Consider the following 17,911-nt stretch of genomic DNA (forward strand, 5'->3'; position numbering starts at 1 on the left):
CCCCTAATGTCCAGCAAACGCCTGTAGCTGACTCATTGCCGAGTGTGCAGTTCTATTCCTGACTGTGACTGCACTGTACGCCCGCCCACGCTTTACGCCTGCCGGCACTGACAGCCCGCTCTCTACGGCCGTCCGCCTGCACAGACTTCCCACGCACAGAGACCTTCCGCTCTCTACGGCCGCTCGCTACGTCCGCCCACACCCGCTCTCTACACCCGCGCCCGTCATCGGTTCCGGTATGAATGGTCGACCATGTTATGGTCGACAGTCATTAGGTCGACCACTATTGGACGACATTGACATGGTCGACATGGACACATGGTCGACACATGAAAATGGTCGACACATGAAAAGGTCGACATGAGTTTTTTTACTTTTTTTGGTGTCGTTTTTTGCGTAAAGTGACTGGGAACCCCAATTAGTGCACCGCGTCCCCTCGCATGGCTCGCTTCGCTCGCCATGCTTCGGGCATGGTGCCTTCGCTTCGCTCGGCACAAATTACCGTTCCAATCGTAGTCCACGTGGATCGTAAAGTATGAAAAAGTTCCCCAAAAGAAAAAAAGTAAAAAAACTCACGTCGACCTTTTCATGTGTCGACCATTTTCATGTGTCGACCATGTGTCCATGTCGACCATGTCAATGTCGTCCAATAGTGGTCGACCTAATGACTGTCGACCATAACATGGTCGACCATGTGAACGGATACCCCCGTCATCCACCCGACCCTTTCCTGTCTACACTCACCCTCTATGCCCGGTCAGCAGGCCCGGTGACAGACATGCCGCTGCAGGGGCAGTAGAGGGTACATTTGTCAGCAGCACCTGCTACCGGAACCCACATGTGAACAGGACTGCACCCACAAGTAATGTATAATGTGTGTTATATAATGTATTTGGAGGGGCACCATGTGTCACATAATGTGTTTGGGGGAACTGTGTATTATATAATGTGTTTGGGGGGTACTATGGGGTCTCTTCAGGCCAGGCCGCAGCTGCTCATTCGCACGTGGCGTAATGTGAATTTTGCCTCATACCGTGTGACGTAACGTAAATTTTGGCTCATACCGTGTGGCGTAATGTGAATTTTATCTCATAAAGCGTGGTGTAATGTAAATTTTGTCTCCTACTGTGTGGCGTAAAGTGAATTGTGGCTCATACAGTGTGGTGTTATGTGAGTTGTGGCTCATACAGTGTGGAGTAATGTGAATTGTGGCTCATACAGTGTGGTGTAATGTGAATTGCGGCTCATACAGTGTGGTGTAATGTGAATTGCGGCTCATACAGTGTGGTGTAATGTGAATTATGGCTCATACAGTGTGGCGTAATGTGAATTTTATCTCTTGGTGTGTGGCACAATGTAAATGTTTACTCATACTGTGAGGCGTAATAGAAATTTTGGCTCATACCGCGTGGCGTAATGTAAATTTCAGCTCATACCGTGTGACGTAATGTGATTATCTCTTGCTGTGTGGCAGAATGTAAATTTTGGCTCATACAGTGTGGCATAATGTGAATTTTATCTCATACTGTCTGGCGTAATGTAAATTTTGGCTCATACCATGTTACATAATGTGAATTTTGGCTTATGCCATGTGATGTAATGTGAATTTTAGCTTATACCATGTGGCGTAATGTGAATTTCGTCTCATATCATGTGGTGAAATGTTCATTTTGACTCATACTGTGTGGTGTAATGTGAATTTTACACCAAGGCCCACCACTCTCTAGTTCCGCCACTAGGTCAAGGATAGGTTGGGGAAGTGTAAGCAGCGATAGGGTGCAGCGGCAGCTAGGACTAAGGGTTATGCCATAGCGGACAGTCTGTACTGTCCAGTGGTCTCATCATTATGTTTCATTTTATTTCTCTGGGGTGTATTATATCTACTTGTATTATTAGGAACTAGGGAGAAATTAGATTACGCCATGTGATTTTACCGATAGAATGTAAAATAGTGCTAGACACGCCGAAAAGGTGGTTCACCCCATAGCAACATTTTGAAAGGGCCCCTGTTCCAATGCTGTAGAGAGACACCTCTCCTCAGCAGTTGGCAATTTTATGACCTATAATTGCATAGTAGTGACTCAGTTAATTTTATACCCTATAGTTTGTTTTATGAACCATAGTAGTTCCTTAGTTCATATTATGTCTTATTGTAGAGCTGCCAGTACACATTATACCACACAGTACCCCCAATTCATATTATAACATACAGTGTCCCCAGTTCATATTATGCCACATTATAGTATAGTGCCCCTTTATAACATTCACTACACACTCATCTATTTAGGCTGGACAGTGGCTCGGACCCAATTGCTTAGTAGGCAAATCTGGGAATTTGGTATGCAACTATATAACCTGGTTCAGGACTCCCTAAGCCTCTGGACCCAATAGCAATTGCACCTCTTGAAACCACTATAGCTAACCCCATGCTTTTACTGTATCTAAATCCATTAAGTTGGTGCAGGGAAAATCTAGATATAAGACATTAGAGCCTGTCAGACACAAGAGCAGCACACAGTGTTGTAATACACAGATATCTTTATTAGCAGAAATTCATAGCTAAAATAGTATTAACCTGCCCTGCTATATATATATGTCTAGCTATATCTGTTTATCTATATATCTTTTTTTCAGTCCTTCAAAATGCCAAAAAGACTTTTAGCTTCAGGAGCTCAAAAAGCGCAAACAGGCAAAAGAGAAGAAGCAAAGTGCAGATGCAGTCTTGGCAAAGATGCCCAAGTTAAATTATTTCTTTCAACCAAATACGTCTACTTCCAGTCCAAGCACATCACAAATGCCAATCAGTCATTCAACAGAAATAACTGACCAACATAATTTGAAGCGTAGAGTCAAATATTGCAAAATCTTTTGATGACGAATGTGAAGACACTGTTCCTGAAAGCGGTCACAGCTGACATTCAGCAGACACAAGTGCACCACATAATCAGAAAGAAACAGAGTCAACATTTTCAAAATCTGTTGATGAAGAAAGTGAAGAAATTGGACCAAGTCCTTTTGAAGGCAGTGATAATGAAAATCAGCAATTGACAGAACATGGTGGGCCTTCAACAAGTAAAGGTACACTAAGTGAACACCAATCAACAGATCCTGCAAAGTGGTTTCCAATCAGCTCTGCAACAGTTGATTATTGGCTAAAACAAGGATTAGAGAACTGCCAAAACAAATGTGAGTCTGACAAATATCACAAGTCATCACGCTACTACAAACCTTCTCAGGCCAGACCAAGAGGATATCATTGTTTCTTTAAAAACTCCATGTTTTATGGATGCTGGCCTAATGGTGTAGTCCATCACAGAAAATGGATGTCATATAGTGATTCAAAGGGTTCCATTTATTGTACTTATTGTACACTGATGGGAAGTAAAAAAGACAAGTTCTCACTTGCTGATGGATTCTCTCACTGGAAAAAGGCACAAGAGAGGATAAAAATCCATGAAGAAAGTGATGCGCACCGGAACTGCATTTTGCAAGCCCGTGAACTTGGTGAAAAATCAGGTCATATTGACAGTTATATGGAACAACAGTTCGTGGAAAGAAAACAATACTGGTGTGAAGTACTACGCAGAGTTGTAGCAGTTGTGAAACTTTTAGCAGAGAGAGGTTTAGCTTTTCGCGGGAGTGATGAGACAGTTGGTTCAAAGTATAATGGTAACTTTCTTGGAATCATGGAATTGATAGCACAATTTGATCCTTTTCTAGCAAAACATATCCATATCCAAGACTTTGGAAACAGTGGACGCGGCAGGACAGGCTATCTTTCATCAACAATTGTTGAAGAGTTTATCGAACTTATAGCAAAGCAGGTTACAAACCATATTGTGAAAGAGATTTCACTTTCTAAGTATTTCTCAGTGTCGGTTGATTCAACACCAGATGTAACCCATGCTGATCAGCTCAGTGTTACTGTACATTATGTATTGAATGGCATACCAGTTGAGCATTTTCTCACATTTCTAAGGATTCATAGTCATAAGGCAGCAGACCTCACAGAAGACTTGCTAGAATATTTGAAGTCTGAAAACATTGATATCATGGATTGCCGTGGACAGACTTATGACAATGCAAGCAACATGGCTGGAAAATATTATGGAATGCAAGCAAGGGTGAAGGAATCTAATCCTCTGGCTGTGTTTGTGCCATGTACAGCACATTCCTTAAACCTTGTTGTATCAAATGCTGTTGATTGCTGTGTGGAAGCTGTAAACTTCTTTGGTTTTCTCTCAAGTGTTTACCAATTCTTTTCTGCTTCCAACCACCGTTGGTCTGTTTTAATGAATCATCTGGGAAAGCAAGGACTCACAGTGAAGAATATATCAGAAACAAGATGGTCTGCTCGTGCAGATGCAACTGCTGCCTTAGCCAAAGGATACAAAAACATTCAAGATGCCTTTGATGAAATTTTCGAAGATGAACAACAAAGTGCAGCTACAAGACACGAAGCGGACACCTTGTCTCAGGCTATGGATTTGCTGGAAACTGCATTCCTCTGTCACCTCTGGAACACCATACTGTCCAGATTTAATACAACAAGCAAAGCACTGCAATCCATGACTATTGACCTCAAGGTTGCTGTAGATTTACTAGAATCTCTAGGTCACTTTTTAGATTCACTGCGTGGAAGTTTTAATAACTTGGAGAAGGAGGCACAAGCAGCAAGTGGTATATCAGACTATAGAGTAACTCGTGCAAGAAAGAAAAAAAGGAATGTGGATAGTGTGGAGTCAGAAGAAATCACATTTTCTGCAAGAGAAAAATTTCGTGTGGAGACATAATTGCACATACTTTATTGCCTCAAAATGGCACTGAATGATAGAATTGTTGCCTAATCTGTTATACAGTATATGATCGTTTCAAGGTTGTGCTAAGCTCTTCCAAAATGATGGATGGAGAAATAGTGGCAGAGGCTACGAAACTTGCTGAACATTATCCACTAGATCTAGACAAAGAAGTGTATCCTCAAGAAATGGTTCAGTTTGTACAGTTTGCCAAAGGAAGGAGCAGTCACACACCTTCATCTCAAGCACAGTTGTTGTATGAACAAAAGATCGAGGATGTTTTTCCTTATGTAGCTGTCTCTCTGAGAATCTACCTTTGTTTAATGGTCACAAACTGCTCAGGAGAGCGTTCATTTAGCAAATTATCACTTATAAAAAATAAACTGAGATCGACAATGCGGGATGAGTGCCTAAAGGCATTAACTCTTCTAAGTATTGAAAGTGAACTGATGCGAGGAATCTGCTTTGAAACCATTATTGAAAACTTTGCCCGTGTTAAAGCAAGAAAACATAAGTTTTGATATAATGTTATCCTATGGTTGCTGTATTTCTGTTAAAATGCAGCCCAATGTTATTGCCTGCAAGTGTGAAATAAAATACAATGTCAGGTCACTCATTTCATCTGTTAGGATTTTGCACAGTCTTTGGACATATTTTATTTATTTGCACTTTTTATTTATACTGGGTATTGTTTAGCAGCAGTTAAATAGTCTGCAACGTTTGTATTGTTAATTTCAAAACTGTATTAAAAAAAACCTTGATTAAAAAATATTGTATATTATTGTTTTTGTGTAAAATATTAAATAATAATATTCCATTTAAGATGGATTAGTCTGAAAGATTCTGTCAAATTTACAACCTAATTGTAATTTTCTTTGTAGTGATTGAAGACGCTATGATTTTAATTTAAAATCTTAGGGCCCCCCTGTCTTAAGTACCCCAGGCCCCCCGAAGCCTTAATCCAGCTCTGGGGACTCCCACCTTTTCCTGTCCTCTGCCAGGAAAGGATAAGCTACCTGAATTCTTTTGGGAATCTGAAATTTCTTTTCAGGGTTTACCCAGACTCCCTCAAAGAGAGTGTTCAGCTCATGAGATGGAGGAAAAGTTACATTAATTTTCTTTTCTTTATAAAAGTAAGCCTTCTCCTGAGGTAAAGGAGGGGGTTCTGTAACTTCTAAGACCTCCTTTATAGCAACAATCATGTACTGAATGTTTTTCGATAATTTTGGATCTATTCCCCTGGAATCACTAGTGTCAACACAGGAATCAGAGTCCGTGTCGGTATCAGTTTGTACTACTTGTGCAAATAACCTTTTATGTGACCCAGAGGGGTCCCCTGTGGATGAAAAAGCAAAACTATTAAAAATCACATCTTCCACGGATTTTCTCCAGGTTTCTGCATGAGACTCAGACTTATCCAATCTCTTACTGATATGATTCACACTATCACGTAATTCTTTCACCCATTCAGGCTCGTGGTGTGCCGGCAGCGCCACCACATTACAACTCTGTGTCCCTAAAATGGCTCCCTCAGGGGTAGAGCTCCCTACAACAGACATGTCACCACACGTGCACAAACACACCACAGACACTCCAGGGCTTATAGGGGACAGACCCACAGTAAAATCTGTCAGAAGGACACAGAAAGGATTTGCCAGCTCACAACTCAGCGCCAATATAAAATCCCTGTGTAATATAAAATGTCCACAGAGACCTGTAGCGCTTTTATAATGTCAAATTATAAAATACAGCACAAAATACAGTGCCCCCCCTTATTTACACTCTGATACTTGGTTCAGAAGTGGAGGAGGACCAGCGTTTCTTCCCCTGCAGCCTGTGTGGAGAAAATGGCGCTGAGTAGTGTGCTGGCTGACTGAGGAAGAAGCCCCGCCCCCTGTAATGGCGCGTTTCCCCTCAGAATTTCTCACTAAAATATTTATATTGGTGGGGGTGTAGGATTGTGTCACGGCATAATATGCTACTTTTGCCAGTGTAAGAGTAGGTTTTCATGCTGCCCAGGGTGCCCCCCCTGCGCCCTGCACCCTACTGTGCGCTGTGTATGGGTAGCATGTCCGCGCAGCGTTCCCGCTCGCTGCACGGTACCTTGAGTCATCACGATGACTGGAGATCCCTCTTGCAGATCTCCGGTAATATTACTCACGCGTCTTCTGGCTCTGTTAGGGGGTGACGGCGTGCTGTGGGAGTGAGCGCATAGCCGCAGCTAGTGTTCAGTACCTTTCAGGAGCTAATGGTGTCCTGTCAGCAAGAAGCAGAGCCATGAAACTATTTAGGAAGTTGGTTCCTACTTCTTCCCCCTAAGTCCCACGAAGCAGGGAGACTGTTGCCAGCAGTCTCCCTGAAAATAAAAAACCTAACATAAAGTCTTTTCAGTGAAACTCAGTAGAGCTCCACTGGAGTGCGACCAGTCTGCCTGGGCACATTTTCTAAACTGTTGTCTGGAGGAGGGGCATAGAGGGAGGAGCCAGTTCACACTCTAGAAAAGTCTTAAAGTGCCCATGGCTCCTGCGGAACCTTCTATACCCCATGGTACTGAAGTGGACCCCAGCATCCTCTAGGATGTATGAGAAATATATGTTGCTGGTTGCCTGGTGGTCAGCGCAATAACATTTGTTCCCGGTGAGGGCATGATGTTGATGGACGGCAGAGGACCGGGAATCAGCAGCCGCCCCAGCATGGAACAAACTGTGTCACTGCTCAGACTGTCAATTGTCATTTAGCCCGCCCCTCGGACTCCTATAAAACCAGCCAATGGGAGTCCAAGGGTGGGCTAAGTGACAATTAACAGGCTGAGCAGTGACACAGGGCCTTATTCAGCATCGATCGCTACTGCGTTCTTCGTATGGGCGGCGCGGGAGATGCGATTGCATCACAGAGATGCAAACGCCTCTGCCTGCAGTTTGTGGGGCGGCGCCGCAGCATTGCGGGGCGTGGTGACGAAAATGCGTGCAGGTCCGGGCCATTTTCAGGTCAGCAGCATGACAGCACATGCGGTCGCTGTGACGGGAAAGATGCCGCTGGTGCGCCTGCATACGCCGCCTGGTTGAATATGTAATGGAGCTACCGGTATTTCCTGTACCTGCATTGCGATCACATTGGGCGGCCCCCCAGCATGTGAGTGTTATTAAAAGTTGCAGGTTTTTTTATTTTTTAGCAAAACTGCAACTGAAGCTGACGAAGGTCCACAGTGTGTTCCATCCTGCGGTGGCTGCTGATTCCCGGGGAAGGAAGCCAGGACATATGTAACACACAACTTCACATGTATGTTCATATGTCCTGGACAGCTCCACCCTGCACACTTTGCAAGTCCTACAACCCAGGGGCAGCAGCCGTCACTACTAACATGGCATCCTGTGACTTGTTGTTTCACACACTGGCCAAACCAGATAAAGGAAGGACATTTCAACAGTATGCAGAATAATAACATTAAATTAAAAGTGATTTTATCTCATTATGAAACTTTACTCTCACTGTCTACAAGTTTGATCTGGTATGAGTGTCACTGTCCAGCCTTCCCATTCAGTGAGTGCCGCTGTTTGTAAATTTCACTAACCTGTTTGTGTAAATATTCTACTGTTTCCTTTGTACCTTGATGTTGTCTGTTCCTAGTAAGATCCAGTTTTATACTTAATATTTTATATTTATCAACGTGTTTTTCAACTCTATGGGGGTCATTCCGAGTTGATCGCAAGTAGCAACTTTTTGCGGCTTGTGCGATCAACTAGATGCCGCCTATGGGGGAGTGTATTTTAGCATAGCAGGGCTGCAATTGCTTGTGCATCCCTGCTATGCTAAAAAAGTTTTGTGTAAAACAAGACTATCCCTGCAGTTACTTACCCTGTGCGATGGATCCAGCGATAAAGGTCCCGGAACTGACGTCAGACATCCGCCCTCCAAACGCCTGGACACGCCTTTGTTCGTAAAATGTACACCCCGGAACGCCTTCCTCCTGTCAATCTTCTTGCGGTCGCCGCTGCGAACGCTTTCTTCGTATGCCTGCGCAATGTGGCCGCAGCGCATGCGCAGTTCCAACCCGTTCGCACCGCTTCGATGAACCGCAGCTTGCAAACGGGTCGGAATGACCCCCTATGTAAGTTATACTTTTTACAGTAGTCCTTGATAAAAGAAAACATGAAGAAACATTAAATGCTTTCAACTTAATTTAGAAAACATTTTCCCTTTGTTTTTACATAACATCATTAATAACCTGAAAAAGTATAGAAACGTAATAAACAAAGTGCAATTATTAAACAAAGTGCAATTAACAACTGGGAAGAATTGAAAGTGAAGTGGTAAGGTAAGTGGGTTCAGAGGAGGGATCTCAATATTGTGACAGCAGTGGAGGGGAAGAAAAACTAAACTATAAGGCCATTTAGTATGCAAGTGGTAACATCAAAATGAATGCACAATTAGTTTTTATACCCCCAAAGTCTATCACCTGCATTCTGTAAAAAGAATAACTTGGACAGCATCTTCCCCTTTAATCTGTTCCGTGTCTTGCTTTGATTTATTCAGCCTTGGAGAAAAGCCACTCTTATGGAGCCAAAGTGGCCATGGTTAACAAGTATTTCCTCGCCACTTTGGATAGAGCGGGGGAATGTTCTTTCATACTCCTTCCAAAAACTAAGGGGGTTATCGGTCAGGTTCGCCAGCGGAGCACCTGAAAGAAGGTTTTGAAACCATGATTTGCTACAAGTTGCAAATCTTCTCTGCTGCCTAACTTATTCATAGAAATGTTTTTAAAAGATTTACCAAAATACATAACAATTTCCTCTGGCATCTGTGATGAACTTTGACATCTCATTTTGCTGCGATGCTTTTTGTGCTTTTTTTCTGCTGTTTGCTGAACTCATGATTGGTGAGTCCTCAGTATCTGAAATACTTAATAACAATTACTTATTATTTTTAGAGTTTATTTTGATTGTGCTTAAACAACGAAAGCTTTATAATTAACAATGGGCCTGATTAAGAGGTAGACGCAAGTAAAACATCTGATGTTTTATTTAAATGCATGCGACCGAGATGCACACTGCTAAGCGTCCCAATGGTCACCACTGGAACCATGCAGTTCATATACTCGTTCCTGGGCAGTGACAGGGGTAGCAACAGACACCCCATTGACTGCAGTATTAGGATAATTTTGCAGCTGGTGCTGCTGAGCATAAACCTTTGAATCAGGCCCAACGTTACTGTTCTTAGGCAGTTTACATATAATACTAAAATAACATACCAGTGTTCGCAAATACGCGCTATAGCACGTATTTTACCCAGTTCTGTCGGGCGGGGACTCACTTTTCTAGACTGTGTGGGTTCCCGGGGACGCGCTCCACTGCAGCGAATAATCCCTGGTTGTCTTTAAGCTTCCTGGGTAAAGAGAGCTAGAGAGGACGGAGGTGGAGTCTTACTAGTTCTCTGGCGGTGGCCCCCCCCCCCTCCTGATCACGTGCTGTGGCTTCACGGGGGCTGGGCAGAGAGTGAAGACGGCTCTGCGGTGCTACACTGTGCTGCATGGGGAGGTGAGCGCCGGTGACCGCGTACTGTAAGGAAGGGTGAGCGGCCTAGTAGCGGGTGGCTGGACTTGCGGTGGAGGTTGGGGGGCTGTCATATCGGTGACATCCGATGGTGGGAAGGCGGAGATGGGGTCTGCATGGCACCGGCAAACAGGTTGTTAAACATTACCAAAATGTTGCACAGGGTGGGGTTGAGGTGAGAGGGTGACAATGGTGCTGGTCTGTGCAGCATACAGGACACTTGGTACAGCCACTGGATTCGAGTCATGCTGCCTGTAATTTATGTGCTGAGTGATCAACTTCAGTGACACTCACTGTACTGGCTGTCTTTCTTGGTTACTGCAAAGATAGCCAGCACAGTGAGTATCACTAAAGTTGATCACTCAGCACATAAATTATACGCAGCATAACTCGAATCCAGTGGCTGTACCAAGTGTCTGAAGTCGGCGGTCGGGATGCCGGCGTTTAGTATACAGACACCAGCATCCCTATCGCAGCAATGCCGACAAGGGTGCAGAGGGTACCCTAAGCTTCGTCCCCTACCCCTCCCTTTCCTGCAGCCTAAACCTAACACTCCCCCTTAGTGCCTAACCCTTATCCCCCCTCTCTGCAGCCTAACCTCCCCAACGCCATATCCTAACCCCCCACTCCCGCACGCTAAACCTGCGGCGGCAGTGCACACTTACCTTCGGGACCCTGTCAGGATATCGTTGCCGGGATCCTGATCTCCTCAGGATGCCAGCGTCTGTACTCTGGCGGCTTCAGGGATTCCGGCTGTTGGGATCCCGACAGCCAGGATCCTGAAGGCATACTTCTGGCATAATAACCGCCCAGCAGCATTGTCACCCTCTAGCACCCCCCCCCCCCCCCTTCCCACCATAAACCCAATACATATATTAAATGTATTATTTAATAATGTCCTGTTTCTTCATCATATAATTGCTAAGTACTCTACCTGGCGCAATGTGTATAACGTGCTCTACCTGGCGCAATGTGTATAACGTGCTCTACCTTGCTCTGTGTGTATAGGAGGTTCTGGTGCAATGTGTATAAGCGGCACTACTGTGTGGTGTATTGTGAATTGGTACTATGTGGCCATGCCCCTTCCCCATGAAGCCATACCCCTAATATTTTGATGCTTGCCGAAGGCGCGCACTGCCGCACATTTTCAGTGTGGGTAGGTGAGCAACAATTCACTTTCTGCCACAAGGGCACCAAAATTAGGATTTTAATTACCTACCTGTAAACCCTTTTCTCGTAGTCCATAGGGGATACTGGGAATCCATTCGGTACCATGGGGTATAGATGGGTCCACTAGGAGCCAGGGGGAATTTGAGAAATTGATAGTGTGCGCTGGCTCCTTCCTCTATGCCCCTCCTACCAGACTCAGTCTAGGAAACTGTACCCGTGGAGATGGACATACTTCGAGAGAAGGATATAAAAGGATAGGGTTGAGTTTATGAACCAGCACACACAAAACAAGAGGAAAACCATGCTAATCAAACTTGAAACCAGGAACAGCAACAGCTGAACCAATAACATTACTTAAACAAGTAACAGTGCAGGAAGAACGAAGCACCGGGCAGGCGACCAAGTATCACCTACGGACTACAAGAAAAGGATTTACCGGTAGGTAATTAATAGCCTATTTTCTCTTACGTCCTAGGGGATACTGGGAATCCATTTAGTACCATGGGGAAGTACCAAAGCTCCCAAACCGGATGGCAGAATGCTCAGGTTCCTGCAGAACCGATTGACCAAACTGAAGGTCCTCAGAGGCCAAAGTATCGCAGTTGTAAAACTTTGCAAACGTGTATGAACCTGACCAAGTAGCTGCTCAGCAAAGCTGTAAAGCCGAGACACCCCTGGCAGCCGCCCAAGAAGAACCCACCGACCTAGTAGAGTGGGCCTGTACAGATCTTGGAATCGGCAAGCCTGCCGTGGAATAAGCATGCTGAATAGTGACCCTGATCCAGCATGCAATTGACTGCTTCGAAGCAGGACACCCAATCTTGTTAGGATCATGAAGAACAAACAGCGAGTCCAATTTTCTGTGACGAGCTGTACGTTTAACATACACTTTCAAAGCCCTCACAATATCCAAAGACTTTGAAGTAGCAGAGGCGTCGGTAACAACCGGAACCACAATAGGTTGGTTGATGTGAAACGCAGACACCACTTTAGGAAGAAATTGCTGATGAGTCCTGAGTTCAGCTCTGTCCTCATGGAAAATTAAATAGGGGCTCTTGTGAGACAACGCCCCCAGTTCCGACACACGTCTTGCTGAAGCCAAGGCCAACAGTGTGATGGTATTCCACGTAAGATATTTTATGTCCACCTCCTATAATGGTTCAAACCAGTCCGATTGGAGGAGCTGTAACACCAAAATGAGATCCCGTGTGAGGCACAAAGGGAGGTTGGATGTGTAGAACCCCTTTCAAGAATGTCTGGACCTCAGTGAGAGAAGCCAATTGTTTCTGAAAGAAAACAGACAAGGCCGAAATCTGGACTTTTATGGAGCCCAGACGTTGGCCCACATCCACACCCGACTGCAGGAAAAGCAGGAAACGTCCCAGATGAAATTCCACTGCAGAATATTTTTTGCTCTCACACCAAGAGACGTATATCTTCTAAATACGGTGGTAATGTTTAGACGTTACTCCCTTCTTGCCTTGGATCATAGTCGGGATGACCCTGTCAGGGATCCCTCTCCTGGCTAGAATCAGCCATTCAACTTCCATGCCGTTAAACGTAGCTGCAGTAAATATTGATAGACAAACGGGCCCTGTTGTAGAAGATCCTCGCGAAGAGGTAGATGCCACGGATCTTCGAGCAGCATCTCGGGAAGATCCACATGCCAGGCCCTTCGTGGCCAGTCCAGAGAAATGAGCACTGCCTGAACCTTTTCCCTTTTTATTCTTTTTAGAATGCTTGGGATCACAGGGAGTGGAGGAAACACATACACCATCTGATAGACCCATGGCGTCATCAGAGCGTCTACCGCCACTGCCTGTGGGTCTCTCGTCCTGGAACAATATCGCTTGAGCTTCTTGTTGAGACGAGAGGCCATCATGTCGATTTGTGGATATCCCCATCGACGTGTCAAGCACCTGAACACCACCGGGTTAAGGCCCCACTCCCCTGGGTGCAGGTCGTGTCTGATGAGTAAGTCTGCTTCCCAGTTGTCCACTCCCAGAAAGAAGACCGCCGACAACGCCACGGCGTGTTTTTCCACCCAGAGGAGAATTCTTGACACCTTTGACATTGCGGCTCTGCTTTTCATGCCGCCTTGTCGGTTTATGTACGTCACTGCCATCACATTGTCTGTCCCACTGGACCTGAATGGCCCGATCCTGAAGAAGAGATCAGGCCTGCAGAAGGGCATTGTATATATCACTGAGTTCCAGAATGTTGATTGGAAGGACAACTATCCTGACTTGACCATCTTCCCTGAAACTGCACCCCCTGGGTGACTGCTCCCCAACCTCTGAGGCTTGCGTCTGTGGGTAGCAGAATCCAATTCTGAATCCCGAACCGCCGATCCTCGATTAGGTGAGAAGTCTGAAACCACCATAGAAGAGAGATACTGGCTTTTGGCGACAGACGGATCGTCTGGTGCATGTGAAGATGCGATCCGGACCATTTGTCCAACAGATCCAGCTGGAAGGATCTTGCATGAAACCTTCTGTACTGAAGCACCTCATAAGAGGCCACCACTTTCTCCAGAAGGCGAATGCACAGATGCACCGATATCCGGGTTGGCTTCAGGACAGCCAAAACCATCGACTGGATTACCAATGCCTTTTCCAAAGGAAGGAACACCTTCTGAGACTCTGTGTCCAGAATCATTCCCAGGAAAGGAAGCCTCTGTGTTGGTTCTAGGTGAGATTTCGGAAAGGTTCAGAATCCACCCGTGATCCAGGAGTAGACTAGTTGAGAGGGCAATGCTGTCCAATAACCTCTCCCTGGACGGTGCCTTTATCAGAAGATCGTCCAGGTACAGAATTATGTTCACTCCCTGTTTGCGGAGTAGAAACATCACCTCTGCCATCACCTTGGTGAACACTCTCGGTGCCGTGGAGAGACCAAATGGCAGGGCCTGGAACTGGTAGTGACAGTCCTGCAGTGCAAGCCGTAGATAAGCCTGATGAGGCGGCCAGATTGGAATGTGGAGGTATGCATCCTTGATGTCCAGAGACACTTTCTCCAGACCTGAGATCACCGCTCTCAGAGACTCCATCTTGAATTTGAACACTCTTAAGAACGGGTTCAACGACTTGAGGTTCATAATCGGTCTTACCGAACAGTCTGGTTTCGGCACTACAAATAAGTTGGACTAGTACCCCTTGTTTCGCAGTTGAGGTGTAACTGGAACAATGACCTGGGTATGTACCAGTTTTTGAATGGTGTTCTGTAAAGTTATACTTGCCTCTTGAGAAACTGGTAAGCCTGATTTGAAGAATCTGTGAGGTGGAAGCTCCTGGAACTCCAGTCTGTAGCCCTGGAAAAAACAGCTATGACCCAGGAATCCTGGCATGATCCCATCCAGACGTGACTGAAGAATTTTAACCGGGCTCCCACCTGGCGATCTTCCAGGTGTCGCTGTCCACCGTCAAGCAGATCCGGAGTTCTGTTCCTGTGAACCGGCAGATGCTGGTTTGCGAGGTTTACCTCTAGAGCCTCTGGCGGCAGTAGAAGAACCTATGGCCTTGCCCCTAAATTTGGCCGTCCGAAAGGACTGCAAATTGGGTCCTGAGTAGGCCTTCCTAGCTGGAGGACCAGCAGAAGGAAGAGATGCAGACTTACCCACCATAGCTTTGGAGATCCATTTGTTAAGTTAATTTCCAAATAAGGCCTCCCCTGTGAAAGGTATGCCCTCCAGAGCTTTCCTGGAGCCCGCATCTGCAGTCCACTGGCTTAGCCATAGACCCCTGCGTGCAGACACTGCCATAGTCGTAGTACGTGCATTAAGTAAGCCTATTTCTTTTATGACTTCCACCATAAAGTTTGCAGAGTCCTGTATATGTTGTAGGAACAAAACAACCTCCTCTTGAGGTAAAGTGTTTAACCCCTCAATCAGATTACCCGACCATTTAGCAATGGCTTTTGTAAGCTCTGTGGGCCACCCCAGCAGCTGTATACAAAGATTTGAGTGTAGTCTCAACTTTGCGGTCAGCCGCATCTTTTAGGGAGGTTGCACCCGGGACAGGCAATACAACTTTCCGTGAGAGCCTCGATACCGAGGCATCCACTATTGGTGGATTTTCCCATTTTTTCCTATCGTCAGGAGGGAAAGGGAAGGATGATAACAACCGTTTAGGGATTTGAAACTTTTTCTCAGGATTAACCCACGGTTCTTCAAACAGGGTATTTAGTTCCTTTGACACAGGAAAGGAGGCTGAGGATTTCTTCTTTATATTAAAATAAGATTCCTCACTTTCCTCTGTCACTGTATCAGGGAGATGCAGAACCTCTCTGATAGCCTCTATGAGAGCCTCTATTCCCTGTGACAGAGTACCATCCCCAACCTCTGAGTCCACCTCACCCTCCTCCATGTCAGACCCCTCATCACCCGAGTCAGACTGAAGGATATGGGCCAGAGTCAGAGCCGGATTAAGGGGGGGAGGTCCCGGGGGATACGTACCCCGGGCCCCCCTTTCTAAAAGGGCCCCCTGCCACACCACAGATCGGATCTCTCTTCAATCCGATCTGCGGTGCTGCACTCACGAGCCCCGGCTCCCCGCTGCCCTGTCCCTCCTCCTCCTTCAGTTCAGCGTGCGGCGCACCAATGACGGAGCCGCATGCTTGCTGAGCCGGACAGCAATTGGACAACTGAGCCGTCGCTCAGCTGCGCTGACTACAGCTCTAAGAAGAGTGCTCTAACAGCTGTAGTCAGGGCAGCTGAGCGACGGCTCAGCTGTCCAATTGCTGTCCGGCTCAGCAAGCCTGCGGCTCAGTCATTGGCGCGCCGCACGCTGAACTGAAGGAGGGATTCTTAGCGATGTGTGTGTATATATATATATATATATATATATATATATTGTGACAAGAACACTGGGATAGTGTTTGAGGGCAGGTATGTTTGTCCCAGGTTCTTGTCTTACATGTATTAGAAAAATGAAAACTTCTAGGAATATGTTTTGTTTTGTTAGAACCTTTTCAGTTTGGTGGAAAAGCTGGGTAAGGGCCCTGAAAGAGAGATGGGGCAAGTTCCAGACATTGGGCCCAGTTCGGGTCTTTGGCCTCACAGAAGGCTAATCAGGCTTTCAGCTGTGTAAGAGTGTTATAGAGCTGCTGGCCTGATTAGGGTGTGCAGACTGCCTGGGAAGACTGCAGGATCTCTGTGAGAGAAACACGCTTCCTAATACAAGTGAGCTATACAGTGTTTGCTGGAGAACTCTGTGTTTTTTGTTTAGTGATAGTTAGGAACATCTTGTGTTTAGTTAGTGCCGGACAGGCAAGGTATTTTCTTTTGCTGTTTGTTTTATTTTCTGTTTAATAAAACTGGCTGGGGCCAGTTGTACTGGAAACTGGACTTGTGTGGTTCCTCAGCTGCAGCAGGCTGCCATTTATCCCAGGAAACGGCACCTTGTACCCTTACAGTGTTACAACTTGGTGGAGAATGCGAGCATGCCGTTCTGCGCATAAGTGAAAGCAGTAGCTTTGTGAGGCCTGCAGAAAACGGTGGTTTATGCAGATACAGCCCAGTGTGAAGTTACTGAGACTCGCCCAGAGGATTTGATATATGTCCTGGGTGAAAGCAGCTACAAAGCCGCCTGAAAAGTCTGTCGACATGGAGGAACTGCTCAAAGCCTTGCTGCAAGCTACAGCGGCTCAGCAGGAGGCCAACAGACAGCAGCAGGTGGCACTGGAGGAAAATTGGAGACTACAGCGAGAGGCCTTAACAGAAGTGATGCAGAGCCTTGCAGCCCGGATTGGAGATATGGCCGTCAGTGCTCCGACCAGCTCTAGTTCTATACGGGCCAGTCACTTCCTGCAGAAAATGACAGAGGCTGATGATGTGGAGGCCTACCTGACCACGTTTGAAAGGACTGCTGAGCGTGAGAACTGGCCGAAAGCACAGTGGACCAGTCTGCTGGCACCTTTTCTGTCAGGTGAGCCCCAAAAAGCGTACTTTGATTTAAGCCCTGCTGAGGCTCGGGACTATGATAAACTAAAGACTGATATCCTGACCCGCCTGGGAGTCACGCTGTCAGTACGAGCACAACGGGTGCACCGTTGGGTGTACGCCATGGAGAAGCCTCCTCGCTCCCAGATGCACGACCTTATTCAGCTAACAAAAAAATGGTTACAGCCAGAGACATTAACTGGTCCCCAGATGGTTGAAAGAGTCGTCATGGACCGCTACTTGAGATCTTTGCCCATGGTCCTGCGCAAGTGGGTGAGCCATGGGAACCCGGGTACTGCTGACCAATTAGTGGACATGGTAGAGAGGTATTTGGCAGCAGAGGAACTACTGATGACCACCCAGCAACCCATAGATCCTCGACAGCGCCCTTCAGTAAAGACTGGTAAGACTGTTCCGTGGGAAAACGTTGCTGGGCGGTTAAGAGAACGCAAGGCTGG

The 17,911-nt window shown here is 46.1% G+C and overlaps 1 long non-coding RNA gene across 1 annotated transcript in view; it reads right to left on the bottom strand.

Moving 5' to 3' along the window:
* Positions 1-9,689, bottom strand: part of LOC134929278 (uncharacterized) — a 41,945-nt gene extending 32,256 nt beyond the window's left edge. Inside the window, exons 1-2 of the long non-coding RNA XR_010178438.1 lie at positions 9,567-9,689; positions 9,253-9,474 (exon numbers count right to left, since the gene is read on the bottom strand). This is a non-coding gene — a long non-coding RNA (uncharacterized LOC134929278). The remainder of the gene's footprint in view (positions 1-9,252; positions 9,475-9,566) is intronic.
* Between the last annotated feature and the right edge of the window lie 8,222 nt (positions 9,690-17,911).

Source organism: Pseudophryne corroboree, chromosome 5 (assembly GCF_028390025.1).
Source record: "Pseudophryne corroboree isolate aPseCor3 chromosome 5, aPseCor3.hap2, whole genome shotgun sequence".
Lineage (NCBI taxonomy): Eukaryota > Metazoa > Chordata > Amphibia > Anura > Myobatrachidae > Pseudophryne > Pseudophryne corroboree.